A 22,440-nucleotide genomic window follows, 5' to 3' on the forward strand; every position below is an offset into this window, starting at 1 on the left:
TTAATGTCCGCTGCTAGAATTTTTGCACCCCGTATTCGATGAAGTATATAATAATCTACATTTCATGTAAGTTTAAGCACATTTAAAGCTAGTGGGAACTAGCGGCGAATGTATAAAGCCCTAAAGCCCATTCACCGATATACTCTCCACGTTAATCGCTACTAACAAAAATATTTGTTCTGGACCTTGGTTGATATGCGCTCAAATAAAACCTTTTTAATGTCGGCTGCTAGACTTTCTGCACCCCGTTTTCGATGAGGTATATAATAATCTACATTTCACATGAGTTTCAGCACTTTTAAAGCAAATGGGAATTAGCAACGAATGTATTAACCCTACCCCCTTCTATATACTCTAGACGTTATATGCGCCAAATGTTAAGGTTTGTGCTGGACATTGGTTGATATGCGCTCAAATAAAACCTTTTTAATGTCGGCTGCTAGAATTTCTGCACCCCGTTTTCGATGAGGTATATAATAATCTACATTTCACATGAGTTTCAGCACTTTTAAAGCAAATGGGAATTAGCAACGAATGTATTAACCCCACCCCCTTCTATATACTCTAGACGTTATATGCGCCAAATGTTAAGGTTTGTGCTGGACATTGGTTGATATGCGCTCAAATAAGACCTTTTTAATGTCCGCTGCTAGAATTTTTGCACCCCGTATTCGATGAAGTATATAATAATCTACATTTCATGTAAGTTTAAGCACATTTAAAGCTAGTGGGAACTAGCGGCGAATGTATTAAAGCCCTAAACCCCATTCACCGATATACTCTCCACGTTATTCGCTACTAACAAAAATATTTGTTCTGGACCTTGGTTGATATGCGCTCAAATAAAACCTTTTTAATGTCGGCTGCTAGACTTTCTGCACCCCGTTTTCGATGAGGTATATAATAATCTACATTTCACATGAGTTTCAGCACTTTTAAAGCAAATGGGAATTAGCAACGAATGTATTAACCCCACCCCCTTCTATATACTCTAGACGTTATATATGCGCCAAATGTTAAGGTTTGTGCTGGACATTGGTTGATATGCGCTCAAATAAAACCTTTTTAATGTCGGCTGCTAGAATTTCTGCACCCCGTATTCGATGAGGTATATAATAATCTACATTTCACATGAGTTTCAGCACTTTTAAAGCAAATGGGAATTAGCAACGAATGTATTAACCCCACCCCCTTCTATATACTCTAGACGTTATATGCGCCAAACGTTTAGGTTTGTTCTGGACATTGGTTGATATGCGCTCAAATAAAACCTTTTTAATGTCGGCTGCTAGACTTTCTGCACCCCGTTTTCGATGAGGTATATAATAATCTACATTTCACATGAGTTTCAGCACTTTTAAAGCAAATGGGAATTAGCAACGAATGTATTAACCCCACCCCCTTCTATATACTCTAGACGTTATATGCGCCAAATGTTAAGGTTTGTGCTGGACATTGGTTGATATGCGCTCAAATAAGACCTTTTTAATGTCCGCTGCTAGAATTTTTGCACCCCGTATTCGATGAAGTATATAATAATCTACATTTCATGTAAGTTTAAGCACATTTAAAGCTAGTGGGAACTAGCGGCGAATGTATTAAAGCCCTAAAGCCCATTCACCGATATACTCTCCACGTTATTCGCTACTAACAAAAATATTTGTTCTGGACCTTGGTTGATATGCGCTCAAATAAAACCTTTTTAATGTCGGCTGCTAGACTTTTTGCACCCCGTTTTCGATGAGGTATATAATAATCTACATTTCACATGAGTTTCAGCACTTTTAAAGCAAATGGGAATTAGCAACGAATGTATTAACCCCACCCCTTCTATATACTCTAGACGTTATATATGCGCCAAATGTTAAGGTTTGTGCTGGACATTGGTTGATATGCGCTCAAATAAAACCTTTTTAATGTCGGCTGCTAGATTTTCTGCACCCCGTATTCGATGAGGTATATAATAATCTACATTTCATAGGAGTTCCAGCACTTTTAAAGCAAATGGGAATTAGCAACGAATGTATTAACCCCACCCCCTTCTATATACTCTAGACGTTATATGCGCCAAATGTTAAGGTTTGTTCTGGACATTGGTTGATATGCGCTCAAATAAGACCTTTTTAATGTCGGCTGCTAGAATTTTTGCACCCCGTATTCGATGAGGTATATAATAATCTACATTTCATGTGAGTTTAAGCACATTTAAAGCTAGTGGGAACTAGCGGCGAATGTATTAAAGCCCAAAACCCCTTCACCGATATACTCTCTACGTTATTCGCTATAACGAAAATATTTGTTCTGGACCTTGGTTGATATGCGCTCAAATAAAACCTTTTTAATGTCGGCTGCTAGACTTTCTGCACCCCGTTTTCGATGAGGTATATAATAATCTACATTTCACATGAGTTTCAGCACTTTTAAAGCAAATGGGAATTAGCAACGAATGTATTAACCCCACCCCCTTCTATATACTCTAGACGTTATATGCGCCAAATGTTAAGGTTTGTGCTGGACATTGGTTGATATGCGCTCAAATAAGACCTTTTTAATGTCCGCTGCTAGAATTTTTGCACCCCGTATTCGATGAAGTATATAATAATCTACATTTCATGTAAGTTTAAGCACATTTAAAGCTAGTGGGAACTAGCGGCGAATGTATTAAAGCCCTAAAGCCCATTCACCGATATACTCTCCACGTTATATCGCTACTAACAAAAATATTTGTTCTGGACCTTGGTTGATATGCGCTCAAATAAAACCTTTTTAATGTCGGCTGCTAGACTTTCTGCACCCCGTTTTCGATGAGGTATATAATAATCTACATTTCACATGAGTTTCAGCACTTTTAAAGCAAATGGGAATTAGCAACGAATGTATTAACCCCACCCCCTTCTATATACTCTAGACGTTATATGCGCCAAATGTTAAGGTTTGTGCTGGACATTGGTTGATATGCGCTCAAATAAAACCTTTTTAATGTCGGCTGCTAGAATTTTTGCACCCCGTATTCGATGAGGTATATAATAATCTACATTTCATAGGAGTTCCAGCACTTTTAAAGCAAATGGGAATTAGCAACGAATGTATTAACCCTACCCCCTTCTATATACTCTAGACGTTATATGCGCCAAATGTTAAGGTTTGTGCTGGACATTGGTTGATATGCGCTCAAATAAGACCTTTTTAATGTCCGCTGCTAGAATTTTTGCACCCCGTATTCGATGAAGTATATAATAATCTACATTTCATGTAAGTTTAAGCACATTTAAAGCTAGTGGGAACTAGCGGCGAATGTATTAAAGCCCTAAAGCCCATTCACCGATATACTCTCCACGTTATTCGCTACTAACAAAAATATTTGTTCTGGACCTTGGTTGATATGCGCTCAAATAAAACCTTTTTAATGTCGGCTGCTAGACTTTCTGCACCCCGTTTTCGATGAGGTATATAATAATCTACATTTCACATGAGTTTCAGCACTTTTAAAGCAAATGGGAATTAGCAACGAATGTATTAACCCCACCCCTTCTATATACTCTAGACGTTATATATGCGCCAAATGTTAAGGTTTGTGCTGGACATTGGTTGATATGCGCTCAAATAAAACCTTTTTAATGTCGGCTGCTAGAATTTCTGCACCCCGTATTCGATGAGGTATATAATAATCTACATTTCACATGAGTTTCAGCACTTTTAAAGCAAATGGGAATTAGCAACGAATGTATTAACCCCACCCCCTTCTATATACTCTAGACGTTATATGCGCCAAACGTTTAGGTTTGTTCTGGACATTGGTTGATATGCGCTCAAATAAAACCTTTTTAATGTCGGCTGCTAGACTTTCTGCACCCCGTTTTCGATGAGGTATATAATAATCTACATTTCACATGAGTTTCAGCACTTTTAAAGCAAATGGGAATTAGCAACGAATGTATTAACCCCACCCCCTTCTATATACTCTAGACGTTATATGCGCCAAATGTTAAGGTTTGTGCTGGACATTGGTTGATATGCGCTCAAATAAGACCTTTTTAATGTCCGCTGCTAGAATTTTTGCACCCCGTATTCGATGAAGTATATAATAATCTACATTTCATGTAAGTTTAAGCACATTTAAAGCTAGTGGGAACTAGCGGCGAATGTATTAAAGCCCTAAAGCCCATTCACCGATATACTCTCCACGTTATTCGCTACTAACAAAAATATTTGTTCTGGACCTTGGTTGATATGCGCTCAAATAAAACCTTTTTAATGTCGGCTGCTAGACTTTTTGCACCCCGTTTTCGATGAGGTATATAATAATCTACATTTCACATGAGTTTCAGCACTTTTAAAGCAAATGGGAATTAGCAACGAATGTATTAACCCCACCCCCTTCTATATACTCTAGACGTTATATATGCGCCAAATGTTAAGGTTTGTGCTGGACATTGGTTGATATGCGCTCAAATAAAACCTTTTTAATGTCGGCTGCTAGATTTTCTGCACCCCGTATTCGATGAGGTATATAATAATCTACATTTCATAGGAGTTTCAGCACTTTTAAAGCAAATGGGAATTAGCAACGAATGTATTAACCCCACCCCCTTCTATATACTCTAGACGTTATATGCGCCAAACGTTTAGGTTTGTTCTGGACATTGGTTGATATGCGCTCAAATAAGACCTTTTTAATGTCGGCTGCTAGAATTTTTGCACCCCGTATTCGATGAGGTATATAATAATCTACATTTCATGTGAGTTTAAGCACATTTAAAGCTAGTGGGAACTAGCGGCGAATGTATTAAACCAAAACCCCTTCACCGATATACTCTCCACGTTATTCGCTACTAACGAAAATATTTGTTCTGGACCTTGGTTGATATGCGCTCAAATAAAACCTTTTTAATGTCGGCTGCTAGACTTTCTGCACCCCGTTTTCGATGAGGTATATAATAATCTACATTTCACATGAGTTTCAGCACTTTTAAAGCAAATGGGAATTAGCAACGAATGTATTAACCCCACCCCCTTCTATATACTCTAGACGTTATATGCGCCAAATGTTAAGGTTTGTGCTGGACATTGGTTGATATGCGCTCAAATAAGACCTTTTTAATGTCCGCTGCTAGAATTTTTGCACCCCGTATTCGATGAAGTATATAATAATCTACATTTCATGTAAGTTTAAGCACATTTAAAGCTAGTGGGAACTAGCGGCGAATGTATTAAAGCCCTAAAGCCCATTCACCGATATACTCTCCACGTTATATCGCTACTAACAAAAATATTTGTTCTGGACCTTGGTTGATATGCGCTCAAATAAAACCTTTTTAATGTCGGCTGCTAGACTTTCTGCACCCCGTTTTCGATGAGGTATATAATAATCTACATTTCACATGAGTTTCAGCACTTTTAAAGCAAATGGGAATTAGCAACGAATGTATTAACCCCACCCCCTTCTATATACTCTAGACGTTATATGCGCCAAATGTTAAGGTTTGTGCTGGACATTGGTTGATATGCGCTCAAATAAGACCTTTTTAATGTCCGCTGCTAGAATTTTTGCACCCCGTATTCGATGAAGTATATAATAATCTACATTTCATGTAAGTTTAAGCACATTTAAAGCTAGTGGGAACTAGCGGCGAATGTATTAAACCCTAAAGCCTTCACCGATATACTCTCCACGTTATTCGCTACTAACAAAAATATTTGTTCTGGACCTTGGTTGATATGCGCTCAAATAAAACCTTTTTAATGTCGGCTGCTAGACTTTCTGCACCCCGTATTCGATGAGGTATATAATAATCTACATTTCATGAGTTTCAGCACTTTTAAAGCAAATGGGAATTAGCAACGAATGTATTAACCCCACCCCTTCTATATACTCTAGACGTTATATGCGCCAAATGTTAAGGTTTGTGCTGGACATTGGTTGATATGCGCTCAAATAAAACCTTTTTAATGTCGGCTGCTAGAATTTCTGCACCCCGTATTCGATGAGGTATATAATAATCTACATTTCATATGAGTTTCAGCACTTTTAAAGCAAATGGGAATTAGCAACGAATGTATTAACCCCACCCCCTTCTATATACTCTAGACGTTATATGCGCCAAATGTTAAGGTTTGTGCTGGACATTGGTTGATATGCGCTCAAATAAGACCTTTTTAATGTCCGCTGCTAGAATTTTTGCACCCCGTATTCGATGAAGTATATAATAATCTACATTTCATGTAAGTTTAAGCACATTTAAAGCTAGTGGGAACTAGCGGCGAATGTATTAACCCCTAAACCCCATTCGATATACTCTCCACGTTATTCGCTACTAACAAAAATTTTGTTCTGGACCTTGGTTGATATGCGCTCAAATAAAACCTTTTTAATGTCGGCTGCTAGACTTTCTGCACCCCGTTTTCGATGAGGTATATAATAATCTACATTTCACATGAGTTTCAGCACTTTTAAAGCAAATGGGAATTAGCAACGAATGTATTAACCCCACCCCTTCTATATACTCTAGACGTTATATGCGCCAAATGTTAAGGTTTGTGCTGGACATTGGTTGATATGCGCTCAAATAAAACCTTTTTAATGTCCGCTGCTAGAATTTTTGCACCCCGTATTCGATGAAGTATATAATAATCTACATTTCATAGGAGTTTCAGCACTTTTAAAGCAAATGGGAATTAGCAACGAATGTATTAACCCTACCCCCTTCTATATACTCTAGACGTTATATGCGCCAAATGTTAAGGTTTGTGCTGGACATTGGTTGATATGCGCTCAAATAAGACCTTTTTAATGTCGGCTGCTAGAATTTTGCACCCCGTATTCGATGAGGTATATAATAATCTACATTTCATGTGAGTTTCAGCACATTTAAAGCAAGTGGGAATTAGCAACGAATGTATTAACCCTACCCCCTTCTATATACTCTAGACGTTATATGCGCCAAACGTTAAGGTTTGTTCTGGACATTGGTTGATATGCGCTCAAATAAAACCTTTTTAATGTCGGCTGCTAGACTTTCTGCACCCCGTTTTCGATGAGGTATATAATAATCTACATTTCACATGAGTTTCAGCACTTTTAAAGCAAATGGGAATTAGCAACGAATGTATTAACCCCACCCCCTTCTATATACTCTAGACGTTATATGCGCCAAATGTTAAGGTTTGTGCTGGACATTGGTTGATATGCGCTCAAATAAGACCTTTTTAATGTCGCTGCTAGAATTTTGCACCCCGTATTCGATGAAGTATATAATAATCTACATTTCATAGGAGTTTCAGCACTTTTAAAGCAAATGGGAATTAGCAACGAATGTATTAACCCTACCCCCTTCTATATACTCTAGACGTTATATGCGCCAAATGTTAAGGTTTGTGCTGGACATTGGTTGATATGCGCTCAAATAAAACCTTTTTAATGTCGGCTGCTAGAATTTTTGCACCCCGTATTCGATGAGGTATATAATAATCTACATTTCATGAGTTTCAGCACTTTTAAAGCAAATGGGAATTAGCAACGAATGTATTAACCCTACCCCCTTCTATATACTCTAGACGTTATATGCGCCAAATGTTAAGGTTTGTGCTGGACATTGGTTGATATGCGCTCAAATAAAACCTTTTTAATGTCCGCTGCTAGAATTTTTGCACCCCGTATTCGATGAAGTATATAATAATCTACATTTCATGTAAGTTTAAGCACATTTAAAGCTAGTGGGAATTAGCGGCGAATGTATTAAAGCCCTAAAGCCCATTCACCGATATACTCTCCACGTTATTCGCTACTAACAAAAATATTTGTTCTGGACCTTGGTTGATATGCGCTCAAATAAAACCTTTTTAATGTCGGCTGCTAGACTTTCTGCACCCCGTATTCGATGAGGTATATAATAATCTACATTTCACATGAGTTTCAGCACTTTTAAAGCAAATGGGAATTAGCAACGAATGTATTAACCCCACCCCTTCTATATACTCTAGACGTTATATATGCGCCAAATGTTAAGGTTTGTGCTGGACATTGGTTGATATGCGCTCAAATAAAACCTTTTTAATGTCCGCTGCTAGAATTTTTGCACCCCGTATTCGATGAAGTATATAATAATCTACATTTCATAGGAGTTTCAGCACTTTTAAAGCAAATGGGAATTAGCAACGAATGTATTAACCCTACCCCCTTCTATATACTCTAGACGTTATATGCGCCAAATGTTAAGGTTTGTGCTGGACATTGGTTGATATGCGCTCAAATAAGACCTTTTTAATGTCCGCTGCTAGAATTTTTGCACCCCGTATTCGATGAAGTATATAATAATCTACATTTCATGTGAGTTTCAGCACATTTAAAGCAAGTGGGAATTAGCGGCGAATGTATTAACCCTACCCCCTTCTATATACTCTAGACGTTATATGCGCCAAATGTTAAGGTTTGTTCTGGACATTGGTTGATATGCGCTCAAATAAAACCTTTTTAATGTCGGCTGCTAGACTTTCTGCACCCCGTTTTCGATGAGGTATATAATAATCTACATTTCACATGAGTTTCAGCACTTTTAAAGCAAATGGGAATTAGCAACGAATGTATTAACCCCACCCCCTTCTATATACTCTAGACGTTATATGCGCCAAATGTTAAGGTTTGTGCTGGACATTGGTTGATATGCGCTCAAATAAGACCTTTTTAATGTCGGCTGCTAGAATTTTTGCACCCCGTATTCGATGAAGTATATAATAATCTACATTTCATGGAGTTTCAGCACTTTTAAAGCAAATGGGAATTAGCAACGAATGTATTAACCCTACCCCCTTCTATATACTCTAGACGTTATATGCGCCAAATGTTAAGGTTTGTTCTGGACATTGGTTGATATGCGCTCAAATAAAACCTTTTTAATGTCGGCTGCTAGAATTTTGCACCCCGTATTCGATGAGGTATATAATAATCTACATTTCATGTGAGTTTCAGCACTTTTAAAGCAAATGGGAATTAGCAACGAATGTATTAACCCTACCCCCTTCTATATACTCTAGACGTTATATGCGCCAAATGTTAAGGTTTGTGCTGGACATTGGTTGATATGCGCTCAAATAAAACCTTTTTAATGTCCGCTGCTAGAATTTTTGCACCCCGTATTCGATGAAGTATATAATAATCTACATTTCATGTAAGTTTAAGCACATTTAAAGCTAGTGGGAACTAGCGGCGAATGTATTAAAGCCCTAAAGCCCATTCACCGATATACTCTCCACGTTATCGCTACTAACAAAAATATTTGTTCTGGACCTTGGTTGATATGCGCTCAAATAAAACCTTTTTAATGTCGGCTGCTAGACTTTCTGCACCCCGTATTCGATGAGGTATATAATAATCTACATTTCATATGAGTTTCAGCACTTTTAAAGCAAATGGGAATTAGCAACGAATGTATTAACCCCACCCCTTCTATATACTCTAGACGTTATATATGCGCCAAATGTTAAGGTTTGTGCTGGACATTGGTTGATATGCGCTCAAATAAAACCTTTTTAATGTCCGCTGCTAGAATTTTTGCACCCCGTATTCGATGAAGTATATAATAATCTACATTTCATGGAGTTTCAGCACTTTTAAAGCAAATGGGAATTAGCAACGAATGTATTAACCCTACCCCCTTCTATATACTCTAGACGTTATATGCGCCAAATGTTAAGGTTTGTGCTGGACATTGGTTGATATGCGCTCAAATAAAACCTTTTTAATGTCGGCTGCTAGAATTTTTGCACCCCGTATTCGATGAGGTATATAATAATCTACATTTCATGTGAGTTTCAGCACTTTTAAAGCAAATGGGAATTAGCAACGAATGTATTAACCCTACCCCCTTCTATATACTCTAGACGTTATATGCGCCAAATGTTAAGGTTTGTGCTGGACATTGGTTGATATGCGCTCAAATAAGACCTTTTTAATGTCGGCTGCTAGAATTTTTGCACCCCGTATTCGATGAAGTATATAATAATCTACATTTCATGTGAGTTTCAGCACATTTAAAGCAAGTGGGAATTAGCGGCGAATGTATTAACCCCTACCCCCTTCTATATACTCTAGACGTTATATGCGCCAAACGTTTAGGTTTGTTCTGGACATTGGTTGATATGCGCTCAAATAAAACCTTTTTAATGTCGGCTGCTAGACTTTCTGCACCCCGTTTCGATGAGGTATATAATAATCTACATTTCACATGAGTTTCAGCACTTTTAAAGCAAATGGGAATTAGCAACGAATGTATTAACCCCACCCCCTTCTATATACTCTAGACGTTATATGCGCCAAATGTTAAGGTTTGTGCTGGACATTGGTTGATATGCGCTCAAATAAGACCTTTTTAATGTCCGCTGCTAGAATTTTTGCACCCCGTATTCGATGAAGTATATAATAATCTACATTTCATGGAGTTTCAGCACTTTTAAAGCAAATGGGAATTAGCAACGAATGTATTAACCCTACCCCCTTCTATATACTCTAGACGTTATATGCGCCAAATGTTAAGGTTTGTGCTGGACATTGGTTGATATGCGCTCAAATAAACCTTTTTAATGTCGGCTGCTAGAATTTTTGCACCCCGTATTCGATGAGGTATATAATAATCTACATTTCATGTAAGTTTCAGCACTTTTAAAGCAAATGGGAATTAGCAACGAATGTATTAACCCTACCCCCTTCTATATACTCTAGACGTTATATGCGCCAAATGTTAAGGTTTGTGCTGGACATTGGTTGATATGCGCTCAAATAAACCTTTTTAATGTCGGCTGCTAGAATTTTTGCACCCCGTATTCGATGAAGTATATAATAATCTACATTTCATGTGAGTTTCAGCACATTTAAAGCAAGTGGGAATTAGCGGCGAATGTATTAACCCTACCCCCTTCTATATACTCTAGACGTTATACGCGCCAAACGTTTAGGTTTGTTCTGGACATTGGTTGATATGCGCTCAAATAAAACCTTTTTAATGTCGGCTGCTAGACTTTCTGCACCCCGTTTTCGATGAGGTATATAATAATCTACATTTCACATGAGTTTCAGCACTTTTAAAGCAAATGGGAATTAGCAACGAATGTATTAACCCCACCCCCTTCTATATACTCTAGACGTTATATGCGCCAAATGTTAAGGTTTGTGCTGGACATTGGTTGATATGCGCTCAAATAAGACCTTTTTAATGTCGGCTGCTAGAATTTTGCACCCCGTATTCGATGAAGTATATAATAATCTACATTTCATAGGAGTTCCAGCACTTTTAAAGCAAATGGGAATTAGCAACGAATGTATTAACCCTACCCCCTTCTATATACTCTAGACGTTATATGCGCCAAATGTTAAGGTTTGTGCTGGACATTGGTTGATATGCGCTCAAATAAGACCTTTTTAATGTCGGCTGCTAGAATTTTTGCACCCCGTATTCGATGAAGTATATAATAATCTACATTTCATGTAAGTTTAAGCACATTTAAAGCTAGTGGGAATTAGCAACGAATGTATTAACCCTACCCCCTTCTATATACTCTAGACGTTATATGCGCCAAATGTCCTTGTTTTCACGAAGTGACGGTATGAGGAAAATCTAACGCAAAGTGAATGCAATTTTTTTTCACTACCGTCACTTCGTGAAAACAGCGACGAAATGTTAAGGTTTGTTCTGGACATTGGTTGATATGCGCTCAAATAAGACCTTTTTAATGTCCGCTGCTAGAATTTTTGCACCCCGTATTCGATGAAGTATATAATAATCTACATTTCATGTAAGTTTAAGCACTTTTAAAGCAAATGGGAATTAGCAACGAATGTATTAACCCTACCCCCTTCTATATACTCTAGACGTTATATGCGCCAAATGTTAAGGTTTGTGCTGGACATTGGTTGATATGCGCTCAAATAAGACCTTTTTAATGTCGGCTGCTAGAATTTTTGCACCCCGTATTCGATGAAGTATATAATAATCTACATTTCATGTGAGTTTCAGCACATTTAAAGCAAGTGGGAATTAGCGGCGAATGTATTAACCCCTACCCCCTTCTATATACTCTAGACGTTATACGCGCCAAACGTTTAGGTTTGTTCTGGACATTGGTTGATATGCGCTCAAATAAAACCTTTTTAATGTCGGCTGCTAGACTTTCTGCACCCCGTTTTCGATGAGGTATATAATAATCTACATTTCACATGAGTTTCAGCACTTTTAAAGCAAATGGGAATTAGCAACGAATGTATTAACCCCACCCCCTTCTATATACTCTAGACGTTATATGCGCCAAATGTTAAGGTTTGTGCTGGACATTGGTTGATATGCGCTCAAATAAGACCTTTTTAATGTCCGCTGCTAGAATTTTTGCACCCCGTATTCGATGAAGTATATAATAATCTACATTTCATGTAAGTTTAAGCACATTTAAAGCTAGTGGGAACTAGCGGCGAATGTATTAAAGCCCTAAAGCCCATTCACCGATATACTCTCCACGTTATTCGCTACTAACAAAAATATTTGTTCTGGACCTTGGTTGATATGCGCTCAAATAAAACCTTTTTAATGTCGGCTGCTAGACTTTCTGCACCCCGTTTTCGATGAGGTATATAATAATCTACATTTCACATGAGTTTCAGCACTTTTAAAGCAAATGGGAATTAGCAACGAATGTATTAACCCCACCCCCTTCTATATACTCTAGACGTTATATATGCGCCAAATGTTAAGGTTTGTGCTGGACATTGGTTGATATGCGCTCAAATAAAACCTTTTTAATGTCGGCTGCTAGAATTTCTGCACCCCGTATTCGATGAGGTATATAATAATCTACATTTCATGTGAGTTTCAGCACTTTTAAAGCAAATGGGAATTAGCAACGAATGTATTAACCCCACCCCCTTCTATATACTCTAGACGTTATATGCGCCAAACGTTTAGGTTTGTTCTGGACATTGGTTGATATGCGCTCAAATAAAACCTTTTTAATGTCGGCTGCTAGACTTTCTGCACCCCGTTTTCGATGAGGTATATAATAATCTACATTTCACATGAGTTTCAGCACTTTTAAAGCAAATGGGAATTAGCAACGAATGTATTAACCCCACCCCCTTCTATATACTCTAGACGTTATATGCGCCAAATGTTAAGGTTTGTGCTGGACATTGGTTGATATGCGCTCAAATAAGACCTTTTTAATGTCCGCTGCTAGAATTTTTGCACCCCGTATTCGATGAAGTATATAATAATCTACATTTCATGTAAGTTTAAGCACATTTAAAGCTAGTGGGAACTAGCGGCGAATGTATTAAAGCCCTAAAGCCCATTCACCGATATACTCTCCACGTTATTCGCTACTAACAAAAATATTTGTTCTGGACCTTGGTTGATATGCGCTCAAATAAAACCTTTTTAATGTCGGCTGCTAGACTTTTTGCACCCCGTTTTCGATGAGGTATATAATAATCTACATTTCACATGAGTTTCAGCACTTTTAAAGCAAATGGGAATTAGCAACGAATGTATTAACCCCACCCCCTTCTATATACTCTAGACGTTATAATATGCGCCAAATGTTAAGGTTTGTGCTGGACATTGGTTGATATGCGCTCAAATAAAACCTTTTTAATGTCGGCTGCTAGATTTTCTGCACCCCGTATTCGATGAGGTATATAATAATCTACATTTCATAGGAGTTCCAGCACTTTTAAAGCAAATGGGAATTAGCAACGAATGTATTAACCCCACCCCTTCTATATACTCTAGACGTTATATGCGCCAAACGTTTAGGTTTGTTCTGGACATTGGTTGATATGCGCTCAAATAAGACCTTTTTAATGTCGGCTGCTAGAATTTTTGCACCCCGTATTCGATGAGGTATATAATAATCTACATTTCATGTGAGTTTAAGCACATTTAAAGCTAGTGGGAACTAGCGGCGAATGTATTAAAGGCCAAAACCCCTTCACCGATATACTCTCTACGTTATTCGCTACTAACGAAAATATTTGTTCTGGACCTTGGTTGATATGCGCTCAAATAAAACCTTTTTAATGTCGGCTGCTAGACTTTCTGCACCCCGTTTTCGATGAGGTATATAATAATCTACATTTCACATGAGTTTCAGCACTTTTAAAGCAAATGGGAATTAGCAACGAATGTATTAACCCCACCCCCTTCTATATACTCTAGACGTTATATGCGCCAAATGTTAAGGTTTGTGCTGGACATTGGTTGATATGCGCTCAAATAAGACCTTTTTAATGTCCGCTGCTAGAATTTTTGCACCCCGTATTCGATGAAGTATATAATAATCTACATTTCATGTAAGTTTAAGCACATTTAAAGCTAGTGGGAACTAGCGGCGAATGTATTAAAGCCCTAAAGCCCATTCACCGATATACTCTCCACGTTAATCGCTACTAACAAAAATATTTGTTCTGGACCTTGGTTGATATGCGCTCAAATAAAACCTTTTTAATGTCGGCTGCTAGACTTTCTGCACCCCGTTTTCGATGAGGTATATAATAATCTACATTTCACATGAGTTTCAGCACTTTTAAAGCAAATGGGAATTAGCAACGAATGTATTAACCCCACCCCCTTCTATATACTCTAGACGTTATATGCGCCAAATGTTAAGGTTTGTGCTGGACATTGGTTGATATGCGCTCAAATAAGACCTTTTTAATGTCCGCTGCTAGAATTTTTGCACCCCGTATTCGATGAAGTATATAATAATCTACATTTCATGTAAGTTTAAGCACATTTAAAGCTAGTGGGAACTAGCGGCGAATGTATTAAAGCCCTAAAGCCCATTCACCGATATACTCTCCACGTTATTCGCTACTAACAAAAATATTTGTTCTGGACCTTGGTTGATATGCGCTCAAATAAAACCTTTTTAATGTCGGCTGCTAGACTTTCTGCACCCCGTATTCGATGAGGTATATAATAATCTACATTTCACATGAGTTTCAGCACTTTTAAAGCAAATGGGAATTAGCAACGAATGTATTAACCCCACCCCTTCTATATACTCTAGACGTTATATATGCGCCAAATGTTAAGGTTTGTGCTGGACATTGGTTGATATGCGCTCAAATAAAACCTTTTTAATGTCCGCTGCTAGAATTTTTGCACCCCGTATTCGATGAAGTATATAATAATCTACATTTCATAGGAGTTCCAGCACTTTTAAAGCAAATGGGAATTAGCAACGAATGTATTAACCCTACCCCCTTCTATATACTCTAGACGTTATATGCGCCAAATGTTAAGGTTTGTGCTGGACATTGGTTGATATGCGCTCAAATAAGACCTTTTTAATGTCGGCTGCTAGAATTTTTGCACCCCGTATTCGATGAAGTATATAATAATCTACATTTCATGTAAGTTTAGCACATTTAAAGCAAATGGGAATTAGCAACGAATGTATTAACCCTACCCCCTTCTATATACTCTAGACGTTATATGCGCCAAATGTTAAGGTTTGTGCTGGACATTGGTTGATATGCGCTCAAATAAGACCTTTTTAATGTCGGCTGCTAGAATTTTTGCACCCCGTATTCGATGAAGTATATAATAATCTACATTTCATGTGAGTTTCAGCACATTTAAAGCAAGTGGGAATTAGCGGCGAATGTATTAACCCCTACCCCCTTCTATATACTCTAGACGTTATACGCGCCAAACGTTTAGGTTTGTTCTGGACATTGGTTGATATGCGCTCAAATAAAACCTTTTTAATGTCGGCTGCTAGACTTTCTGCACCCCGTTTTCGATGAGGTATATAATAATCTACATTTCACATGAGTTTCAGCACTTTTAAAGCAAATGGGAATTAGCAACGAATGTATTAACCCCACCCCCTTCTATATACTCTAGACGTTATATGCGCCAAATGTTAAGGTTTGTGCTGGACATTGGTTGATATGCGCTCAAATAAGACCTTTTTAATGTCCGCTGCTAGAATTTTTGCACCCCGTATTCGATGAAGTATATAATAATCTACATTTCATAGGAGTTCCAGCACTTTTAAAGCAAATGGGAATTAGCAACGAATGTATTAACCCTACCCCCTTCTATATACTCTAGACGTTATATGCGCCAAATGTTAAGGTTTGTGCTGGACATTGGTTGATATGCGCTCAAATAAGACCTTTTTAATGTCGGCTGCTAGAATTTTTGCACCCCGTATTCGATGAAGTATATAATAATCTACATTTCATGTAAGTTTAAGCACATTTAAAGCAAGTGGGAATTAGCAACGAATGTATTAACCCTACCCCCTTCTATATACTCTAGACGTTATATGCGCCAAATGTTAAGGTTTGTTCTGGACATTGGTTGATATGCGCTCAAATAAACCTTTTTAATGTCCGCTGCTAGAATTTTTGCACCCCGTATTCGATGAAGTATATAATAATCTACATTTCATGTAAGTTTCAGCACTTTTAAAGCAAATGGGAATTAGCAACGAATGTATTAACCCTACCCCCTTCTATATACTCTAGACGTTATATGCGCCAAATGTTAAGGTTTGTGCTGGACATTGGTTGATATGCGCTCAAATAAGACCTTTTTAATGTCCGCTGCTAGAATTTTTGCACCCCGTATTCGATGAAGTATATAATAATCTACATTTCATGTGAGTTTCAGCACATTTAAAGCAAGTGGGAATTAGCGGCGAATGTATTAACCCCTACCCCCTTCTATATACTCTAGACGTTATACGCGCCAAACGTTTAGGTTTGTTCTGGACATTGGTTGATATGCGCTCAAATAAAACCTTTTTAATGTCGGCTGCTAGACTTTCTGCACCCCGTTTTCGATGAGGTATATAATAATCTACATTTCACATGAGTTTCAGCACTTTTAAAGCAAATGGGAATTAGCAACGAATGTATTAACCCCACCCCCTTCTATATACTCTAGACGTTATATGCGCCAAATGTTAAGGTTTGTGCTGGACATTGGTTGATATGCGCTCAAATAAGACCTTTTTAATGTCCGCTGCTAGAATTTTTGCACCCCGTATTCGATGAAGTATATAATAATCTACATTTCATGTAAGTTTAAGCACATTTAAAGCTAGTGGGAACTAGCGGCGAATGTATTAAAGCCCTAAAGCCCATTCACCGATATACTCTCCACGTTATTCGCTACTAACAAAAATATTTGTTCTGGACCTTGGTTGATATGCGCTCAAATAAAACCTTTTTAATGTCGGCTGCTAGACTTTCTGCACCCCGTTTTCGATGAGGTATATAATAATCTACATTTCACATGAGTTTCAGCACTTTTAAAGCAAATGGGAATTAGCAACGAATGTATTAACCCCACCCCCTTCTATATACTCTAGACGTTATATATGCGCCAAATGTTAAGGTTTGTGCTGGACATTGGTTGATATGCGCTCAAATAAAACCTTTTTAATGTCGGCTGCTAGAATTTCTGCACCCCGTATTCGATGAGGTATATAATAATCTACATTTCATGAGTTTCAGCACTTTTAAAGCAAATGGGAATTAGCAACGAATGTATTAACCCCACCCCCTTCTATATACTCTAGACGTTATATGCGCCAAACGTTTAGGTTTGTTCTGGACATTGGTTGATATGCGCTCAAATAAAACCTTTTTAATGTCGGCTGCTAGACTTTCTGCACCCCGTTTTCGATGAGGTATATAATAATCTACATTTCACATGAGTTTCAGCACTTTTAAAGCAAATGGGAATTAGCAACGAATGTATTAACCCCACCCCCTTCTATATACTCTAGACGTTATATGCGCCAAATGTTAAGGTTTGTGCTGGACATTGGTTGATATGCGCTCAAATAAGACCTTTTTAATGTCCGCTGCTAGAATTTTTGCACCCCGTATTCGATGAAGTATATAATAATCTACATTTCATGTAAGTTTAAGCACATTTAAAGCTAGTGGGAACTAGCGGCGAATGTATTAAAGCCCTAAAGCCCATTCACCGATATACTCTCCACGTTATTCGCTACTAACAAAAATATTTGTTCTGGACCTTGGTTGATATGCGCTCAAATAAAACCTTTTTAATGTCGGCTGCTAGACTTTCTGCACCCCGTATTCGATGAGGTATATAATAATCTACATTTCATATGAGTTTCAGCACTTTTAAAGCAAATGGGAATTAGCAACGAATGTATTAACCCCACCCCTTCTATATACTCTAGACGTTATAATATGCGCCAAATGTTAAGGTTTGTGCTGGACATTGGTTGATATGCGCTCAAATAAAACCTTTTTAATGTCCGCTGCTAGAATTTTTGCACCCCGTATTCGATGAAGTATATAATAATCTACATTTCATAGGAGTTCCAGCACTTTTAAAGCAAATGGGAATTAGCAACGAATGTATTAACCCTACCCCCTTCTATATACTCTAGACGTTATATGCGCCAAATGTTAAGGTTTGTGCTGGACATTGGTTGATATGCGCTCAAATAAGACCTTTTTAATGTCGGCTGCTAGAATTTTTGCACCCCGTATTCGATGAAGTATATAATAATCTACATTTCATGTAAGTTTAAGCACATTTAAAGCAAATGGGAATTAGCAACGAATGTATTAACCCTACCCCCTTCTATATACTCTAGACGTTATATGCGCCAAATGTTAAGGTTTGTGCTGGACATTGGTTGATATGCGCTCAAATAAGACCTTTTTAATGTCCGCTGCTAGAATTTCTGCACCCCGTATTCGATGAAGTATATAATAATCTACATTTCATGTGAGTTTCAGCACATTTAAAGCAAGTGGGAATTAGCGGCGAATGTATTAACCCCTACCCCCTTCTATATACTCTAGACGTTATACGCGCCAAACGTTTAGGTTTGTTCTGGACATTGGTTGATATGCGCTCAAATAAAACCTTTTTAATGTCGGCTGCTAGACTTTCTGCACCCCGTTTTCGATGAGGTATATAATAATCTACATTTCACATGAGTTTCAGCACTTTTAAAGCAAATGGGAATTAGCAACGAATGTATTAACCCCACCCCCTTCTATATACTCTAGACGTTATATGCGCCAAATGTTAAGGTTTGTGCTGGACATTGGTTGATATGCGCTCAAATAAGACCTTTTTAATGTCCGCTGCTAGAATTTTTGCACCCCGTATTCGATGAAGTATATAATAATCTACATTTCATAGGAGTTCCAGCACTTTTAAAGCAAATGGGAATTAGCAACGAATGTATTAACCCTACCCCCTTCTATATACTCTAGACGTTATATGCGCCAAATGTTAAGGTTTGTGCTGGACATTGGTTGATATGCGCTCAAATAAGACCTTTTTAATGTCGGCTGCTAGAATTTTTGCACCCCGTATTCGATGAAGTATATAATAATCTACATTTCATGTAAGTTTCAGCACATTTAAAGCAAATGGGAATTAGCAACGAATGTATTAACCCTACCCCCTTCTATATACTCTAGACGTTATATGCGCCAAATGTTAAGGTTTGTTCTGGACATTGGTTGATATGCGCTCAAATAAAACCTTTTTAATGTCGGCTGCTAGAATTTTTGCACCCCGTATTCGATGAAGTATATAATAATCTACATTTCATGTAGTTTCAGCACTTTTAAAGCAAATGGGAATTAGCAACGAATGTATTAACCCTACCCCCTTCTATATACTCTAGACGTTATATGCGCCAAATGTTAAGGTTTGTGCTGGACATTGGTTGATATGCGCTCAAATAAGACCTTTTTAATGTCGGCTGCTAGAATTTTTGCACCCCGTATTCGATGAAGTATATAATAATCTACATTTCATGTGAGTTTCAGCACATTTAAAGCAAGTGGGAATTAGCGGCGAATGTATTAACCCCTACCCCCTTCTATATACTCTAGACGTTATACGCGCCAAACGTTTAGGTTTGTTCTGGACATTGGTTGATATGCGCTCAAATAAAACCTTTTTAATGTCGGCTGCTAGACTTTCTGCACCCCGTTTTCGATGAGGTATATAATAATCTACATTTCACATGAGTTTCAGCACTTTTAAAGCAAATGGGAATTAGCAACGAATGTATTAACCCCACCCCCTTCTATATACTCTAGACGTTATATGCGCCAAATGTTAAGGTTTGTGCTGGACATTGGTTGATATGCGCTCAAATAAGACCTTTTTAATGTCCGCTGCTAGAATTTTTGCACCCCGTATTCGATGAAGTATATAATAATCTACATTTCATGTAAGTTTAAGCACATTTAAAGCTAGTGGGAACTAGCGGCGAATGTATTAAAGCCCTAAAGCCCATTCACCGATATACTCTCCACGTTATTCGCTACTAACAAAAATATTTGTTCTGGACCTTGGTTGATATGCGCTCAAATAAAACCTTTTTAATGTCGGCTGCTAGACTTTCTGCACCCCGTTTTCGATGAGGTATATAATAATCTACATTTCACATGAGTTTCAGCACTTTTAAAGCAAATGGGAATTAGCAACGAATGTATTAACCCCACCCCCTTCTATATACTCTAGACGTTATATATGCGCCAAATGTTAAGGTTTGTGCTGGACATTGGTTGATATGCGCTCAAATAAAACCTTTTTAATGTCGGCTGCTAGAATTTCTGCACCCCGTATTCGATGAGGTATATAATAATCTACATTTCACATGAGTTTCAGCACTTTTAAAGCAAATGGGAATTAGCAACGAATGTATTAACCCCACCCCCTTCTATATACTCTAGACGTTATATGCGCCAAACGTTTAGGTTTGTTCTGGACATTGGTTGATATGCGCTCAAATAAAACCTTTTTAATGTCGGCTGCTAGACTTTCTGCACCCCGTTTTCGATGAGGTATATAATAATCTACATTTCACATGAGTTTCAGCACTTTTAAAGCAAATGGGAATTAGCAACGAATGTATTAACCCCACCCCCTTCTATATACTCTAGACGTTATATGCGCCAAATGTTAAGGTTTGTGCTGGACATTGGTTGATATGCGCTCAAATAAGACCTTTTTAATGTCCGCTGCTAGAATTTTTGCACCCCGTATTCGATGAAGTATATAATAATCTACATTTCATGTAAGTTTAAGCACATTTAAAGCTAGTGGGAACTAGCGGCGAATGTATTAAAGCCCTAAAGCCCATTCACCGATATACTCTCCACGTTATTCGCTACTAACAAAAATATTTGTTCTGGACCTTGGTTGATATGCGCTCAAATAAAACCTTTTTAATGTCGGCTGCTAGACTTTTGCACCCCGTTTTCGATGAGGTATATAATAATCTACATTTCACATGAGTTTCAGCACTTTTAAAGCAAATGGGAATTAGCAACGAATGTATTAACCCCACCCCCTTCTATATACTCTAGACGTTATATATGCGCCAAATGTTAAGGTTTGTGCTGGACATTGGTTGATATGCGCTCAAATAAAACCTTTTTAATGTCGGCTGCTAGATTTTCTGCACCCCGTATTCGATGAGGTATATAATAATCTACATTTCATAGGAGTTCCAGCACTTTTAAAGCAAATGGGAATTAGCAACGAATGTATTAACCCCACCCCCTTCTATATACTCTAGACGTTATATGCGCCAAATGTTTAGGTTTGTTCTGGACATTGGTTGATATGCGCTCAAATAAGACCTTTTTAATGTCGGCTGCTAGAATTTTTGCACCCCGTATTCGATGAGGTATATAATAATCTACATTTCATGTGAGTTTAAGCACATTTAAAGCTAGTGGGAACTAGCGGCGAATGTATTAAACCAAAACCCCTTCACCGATATACTCTCTACGTTATTCGCTACTAACGAAAATATTTGTTCTGGACCTTGGTTGATATGCGCTCAAATAAAACCTTTTTAATGTCGGCTGCTAGACTTTCTGCACCCCGTTTTCGATGAGGTATATAATAATCTACATTTCACATGAGTTTCAGCACTTTTAAAGCAAATGGGAATTAGCAACGAATGTATTAACCCCACCCCCTTCTATATACTCTAGACGTTATATGCGCCAAATGTTAAGGTTTGTGCTGGACATTGGTTGATATGCGCTCAAATAAGACCTTTTTAATGTCCGCTGCTAGAATTTTTGCACCCCGTATTCGATGAAGTATATAATAATCTACATTTCATGTAAGTTTAAGCACATTTAAAGCTAGTGGGAACTAGCGGCGAATGTATTAAAGCCCTAAAGCCCATTCACCGATATACTCTCCACGTTAATCGCTACTAACAAAAATATTTGTTCTGGACCTTGGTTGATATGCGCTCAAATAAAACCTTTTTAATGTCGGCTGCTAGACTTTCTGCACCCCGTTTTCGATGAGGTATATAATAATCTACATTTCACATGAGTTTCAGCACTTTTAAAGCAAATGGGAATTAGCAACGAATGTATTAACCCCACCCCCTTCTATATAC

This window comes from Strongylocentrotus purpuratus, unplaced genomic scaffold, assembly GCF_000002235.5.
Source record: "Strongylocentrotus purpuratus isolate Spur 01 unplaced genomic scaffold, Spur_5.0 spur5_scaffold_21, whole genome shotgun sequence".
NCBI lineage: Eukaryota > Metazoa > Echinodermata > Echinoidea > Camarodonta > Strongylocentrotidae > Strongylocentrotus > Strongylocentrotus purpuratus.